We start from the raw sequence: 6000 nt of genomic DNA, 5'->3' as shown, positions 1-6000 counted from the left end.
TTAAAATGTTAGAAGACTTGCTTAGCAAGTATAAAGCCCTGAATTCAATCCATGTTACCACAGAGCATAAGAATTAAAAAACCAAAACAAAAACAAAAACAAAACTTGAATATATAGAACATTTCACTCATCTCTAAGTTTTGTAATTCTAAAATTACAAATTTCCCACTCAGTCTGGGAACTATGGTACAGACTGTTTTTCCTTCTCACTGTGAAAGCTCTGTGAGGCATGTCTATTCCATGTTCTCCTATTGTGATTCTAGTGCTGGATGTGGTGATGGCAACAGTTGTAGTCTGGTTCCTCTCCCTGAAGCAGAGCTATCACAGCAGGGGCTCAGAAGCCAGGCTGATGTCACTGTTTGTGTTCAGCTCCCCCTGTGGTTTCTGCCACTGTGTCTCTCAGAGCACAGTAGTACACAGCGAGTCTGACACTAGGACTGTGGCTTTCTTCAAGTGGAAGGAGGTGTTTTCTTTATCATACATGGCTTCAAATCCTTTATGGCTTCCCATCTCATTGGCCTTGGCGACTTTAATAAGGAGCTGCAGACCTTCTCCAGGGTATTGGACATACCAGAATAGGGTGGGGTACTGTTTGGTTTCATAGGAACAGTTCACAGTCAGGGAAGCCCCTTCTGACACGGCCACTTGGACTTGTGTTTGGGTCACCGAGTCTCCATTGCTTCCTCCTGAAAACAAAATATGAGAATTCAGTGAGAATTACCTTGATATGCTCCATTATGACCCTCCTGTTTCTTAGAGAAACCATGATTAAAGATTCCCTCAGCATCATGAACAGAAGAATCATTTTTTTGTGTGCCATATCACTCACCAAACAATAAGAGCAGTGTAATCACTGGTCCTGGGGAGCAGCTCATTTTCAGAGCTTCTGCAGTCTGTGAATCTTGACCTCTTGTTCTAAGGAAAGGTGAAGGCATAGGGAAAGATGAATGTAAGCTGAGGATGACAGCAGGAAGTTGGTGTGTGTTTGGAAGACGCGCCCCCTTGTGGACAAGATCCAAAACTCAGAGGACTGTTAACATCTCAAAGGCCAGTTCTATAACTCCATTTCTGGATCTCCCTCTCCCTCTCCCTCCTCTCCCCTCCTCCCCACCTCCCCACAGCTACTTGTAGCTTTCTGGTGATTAATTCTGTTTTCTTTTTTTATTTTGAGCCATTACATTGCCTTATTTGGGAACACTACTCCAAACATTTGTAAGAAGAATTTATCTTTACTACTTGACTTTATTTTTTGGTCACCCAGTGAGTCACTGAAAAATTAGAAAAACAAGTTTTAGGATAGATAGGCATTAGGTCAGTTTGGATAGCAGAGACTTAAATTTTACTATTCCCACACTTCAAATAATATCAGAAATCTGCCAGGTAATTAATAAATACATATCAATGCAAATTAAATGAATAAATGGTAGTTTAATCATAGCACTTGGGAGGCTAAGGCATGATGTGCATCAGTTCTAGGCTAGCATGAGCTACATAGCAACTTTTTTTTTTTTTGGTCAGGTTGTGGGGCCTGAACTCTGGGCCTGAGCACTGTCCCTCAGCTCTTCAGCTCAAGGCTAGTGCCCTACCACTTAAGCCACAGTGCCACTTCCGGCTTTTTTCTTTTTGCTTATGTGGTGCTGAGGAATCAAACCCAGGGCCTCAGGCATGCAAGGCAAGCACTCTACCACTGAGCCAACTTCCCAGCCCCTACATAGCAACTTTTAAGCAACCTGGATTACATAGACAGTGACCTTGTCCCAACAAAAATACATTAGTGAAAATTTCAATACCCTGCTTTCACCAATAGATAGGTAAGTCAAGCAAAAAAATCAATAAAGAAAACTCAGAACTAAACAAAAACAGATAAAATGGACTTAAGGAACATCAGTAAAGTATTTCATACAGCAGTCCACCGAACATTCTCTAAAATACATAATATTTTATTTCATAAAGAAATCTTAGCAAATGCAGAAAAAATTAAAAATCCCCTGCATTCTATTAGATTACAAGCAATTAAAAAACTCAGTTTGGTAAAAGATACTACAAATATTTAAACACTTGAAGATTGAGTAAACACATTGTGAATGACAAATGGATCAATAAAGAAATAAAAGAAAAAAATCTAAAATGTTCTGGAATCTAATCAAAATAAAAAACACAAACTACCAGAATCTTGGGGAAACAGCAAAGGACATGATGTCAGTTGTAATTAAAAGTGCCCAGATTCTATACCAAAAAAATAAAAGCCACATAAAACTTCCAAATACAAAGACTAACATACACATCAAACTTCTAGAAAAACAAAAGCAAACAAAATCTTGAATTATTGGACAGGAATAAATAATAAAGATTAGGGAAGAAGTTAATAAAATTATAATTTAAAATATACACAAACCAGGTGATAGTGGCTCACATCTGTAATCCTAACTACTCAGGAAGCTGAGATCTGAGGACCTTGGTTCAAAGCCATTCCAAGCAGGAAAGTACTTGAAACTCTTATCTTCAATTAACCACCAGAAAACCAGAAGTGTTACTGTGGTTCAATCTGGTAAACCACTGGCTTTGAGCAAAAGAGCTCAGAGACAGTGCACAGGCCATGAGTTCAAGCCCCATGACAAGCAATAAAATAATAACAACAATAAAATGAATAAATATCAAAAACACCAAAGAATAAAGAAGGTCATGTTGGAAAACTTTAAAAATCTATGTTTAGATAAACTGGAAACTCCAGAAAGAATTAACAAATTTTCAAATATAATTTATCAACCAAAATTCAATCGAGGATATGTCACTTAAGCAGATCTGACATAAAGAATGAAATTAAAAATGTAATAAAGAATATTCCAACAAAGAAAAGCCCAGAACTGTATGAATTAAGAGCCAAACTCTATCAGACCTTCTAAGAAGAACTAATCCCAATAGTCATCAAGCTTTGCAATAAAATAGGAAAGAAAAAAATACTACTGACCTCATTTTATAAAGCCAGTATTGTACTTTTCCCAATCTAGGCAGAGACCCAATCAAAAAAGAGAGAATTATAAATCAATCTCCTGATGAACATTTCTGGAAAAATACTCACTAAAATACGAACAATTCAACAATACATTAAAAAGACCATACACCACGAACAATTTGGAATGTAAGGAAATAGAAGGAATATAAAGAATATAAAGCAATATAAGGAAAGCTCAGCATACATAAATCAATAAATATATCACATTACATAAGTACTATCACAAAAAATTCACAAGATCATTTCAACTGACACATAAAAAGCCCTTAACCAAATTCAACTTTATTTATGATAAAAGCTCCGAAAAAAACTTAGAAAAGAATTCACTGAATTCTACATATGAGAAATGTATAACGAACATCATTACCTTTGTACAACTAGCATATATTAATAAAAATAAGTAGATAAAGTTGGGCATTGGGGGCTAATGCTTATAATCCTAGCTACTTAGAAGGCTCACATGTGAGGATTGTGGTTTGAAGCCAGCTCAGGGGGGAAATTCTGTGAGACTCTTGTCTCCAATTAACCACCAAAAATCAGAGGTGGTGCTGTGCTCAAATGGTAGTGATAGACTTACATGAAAAAGCTCAAGGACAGAACTCAGGCCCCGAGTTCAAGCCCCACAAGTAATGGGGAGAAAAAGCAGAAGTAGATAAATACAGTAAATAAGAAATATCTTTATTTTAATTTACATGGTGAATAGTGTGGCTGAAGAAATGGTCTAGCCTTAAAAGTCAAATTCTTTGATGAAAATATCATAATATCTGACTTCATTCAGAAGAACCATAATAGCAAAATGATCATAGTCTTGGCACAAAAACAGACACGTTGACCAATGAAACAGAATAGAGGACCCAGAACTGGGACATGAGTGTTGGTGGGGAGTTGCAGCAGGGCTATGAGTGGAATGTGGAAGAACTTAGAAATCAATGAGAAAAATCACACAAGCTAATTTCCAGCTAGTAATAGACTCACATGTCCTAACTTTAAGAACTCAACTTGCTTCAGGGCCTTGGAGTCTTAAGAAAAACAAGTGAATTAAGTTATTGTTACTATGTGAAATACAGGTAAAACTCAGGGAATGTAACAGAAATATATTTGGCCATTAGAAGACAGTGGCTGAACTGAGAGTATAAACACTGTAATGTCTTATACACTCTCCTTAGATATTTTGCCATTTTTTCCCAGAATGGCTTGAACATAGAAAGAAACATACAAAACATGAAAATTTAGGCTAATTCTTAACATTTGTCTATCTTTCTTATATGAGTCTTAAGGCACTTTGAGACCTCACTAGGAGTGACATCTATGTTCAATACAAAATAAGTTCATAAGTTTGATAAATATCATTGAATGTGCAATAGATGACACAGGAAATTTTCTTTGTCATTGAGATGAAAACTAAAAGTCTCCTAGCATAAATCTGTGGCTCACCTATTCTCAGTAAATGTACTTTTAAAAATTCATAAATCTATGCTTTCTAGTTTTCTTATCCAAGATCTCTCATTTGCAATAGTAACAGTCTCCTAACATACAAACTGGGAACTCCAAATGCTTCTAGAATGCCAAAGATTTCACATAAACTACTTCAACAACTTGGCCCTGAATCTTTAGCAATCACCATGGTGATTAGCATGTGTGATACTGTACGCTTTCAGTACCCTTCACTTCCTTCTAATATTGAGATCCTGCTGTTATGGACCATTAAGTTCTAGAATCACAATCTGTGTATGTGTTTCGTAGGACCAATATTACATCATCTCTTACCCCGGATTTTTCTAGATACCAACACTGGAAAAGTGACTGAATGCAAACAGTTTATTTAGGGAATGCAGAAAATACAGATAGAAAGAAAAGGGAAAAATCATCAGTTCACAAGGATGTGAGGAAACATGTAGTTTCTTTAAAGATGGCTTTTGATTTTTTTCTGTAAAATATTCTCTATAAAAAGTTCAGAAAAGAAATATCTGCTTTCCTACAAAACTTTTGTCCTGGAAACAATACAGTTTGCTTATATGCTATTAAAATGACATCAAGCAGCATTACTATCTTGCATAAGGAGAGAAACCAGCTGTGCTCAGTCACTGCGTGCTCTCTCTCTCCCTATTATGCTGAAGCTGTCACACAGGAGGCAGAAGTAACTGGATATTTCAGCATGGAGAAGACTGCTCTGGGAGATCATCCAGTGAGTGTCACTGCCATAGCTGTGGTATTAACATGAGTAAGGGACCATCCCTACCAGCATCTGATGTGTTGACCTTTGGAAGGAAGCTATGACCTCCCTGTCTGCCTTGAAAGAATGTTTAATAAATCTGTGTCCATCAGTGATATGAGAAACCTCAGATTACAGTGTTGTCAATATAAAATCTACTTTCATTAGGGTTGGGAGTGTGGCTCAAGCAGTTAGAGGGCTTACTTAGCAGGTGAAAGTCCCTGAGTTCAAAAATCAATACTTCAAAAAATATACCTTTATAAATATTATGAAATACTAAAAGTATAAGAATAAAAAGACTCAACATCTCAAGAATGATGAGACGTCACATGCACAATGAAGTGCATTGTCCTATACCAGAAGAAATGTAAAACAGCCTATTTAAGAAGCTAATCATGTAGGTAAAGGGCCACATCTAACTTCAGGAAAAAAAAGGTCTTCCATGCAAACACAAGATGATGAATATAAGAGATTAAATTGTGACTTGGAAAATCATTCTTACAATCATTAAAATTTAAGTTTATAAGATTGGACAATTGTAAAATGCTATGTTAAAATATATTAAGAGGAAATAAATAAAAGTATCAGAATGTGTGAACCTATTTGAATAATATATTAATATAGAACAAAATGTCAGCCATGACTTATTGGTATGAAAGCTTTGTAAGGTATTTAAATATTATTCCTGATATTTTACAGTTTATAGTGAGAAAAATCAAGTAAATGAAACATAATAGACTTTCTATGAATAAGATTATTCTCTGGACAAATCACA

The 6000-nt window shown here is 35.9% G+C and overlaps 1 pseudogene; it reads right to left on the bottom strand.

Annotated features, from left to right (window-relative positions):
* Positions 1 to 352: 352 nt before the first annotated feature.
* LOC122125455 lies at positions 353 to 901 on the bottom strand (annotated as a pseudogene).
* Between the last annotated feature and the right edge of the window lie 5099 nt (positions 902 to 6000).

This window comes from Dipodomys spectabilis, unplaced genomic scaffold, assembly GCF_019054845.1.
Source record: "Dipodomys spectabilis isolate Male_0828 unplaced genomic scaffold, ASM1905484v1 ptg000265l, whole genome shotgun sequence".
Taxonomy (NCBI): Eukaryota; Metazoa; Chordata; class Mammalia; order Rodentia; family Heteromyidae; genus Dipodomys; species Dipodomys spectabilis.
This window is presented reverse-complemented; position numbering and strand designations above follow the sequence as displayed.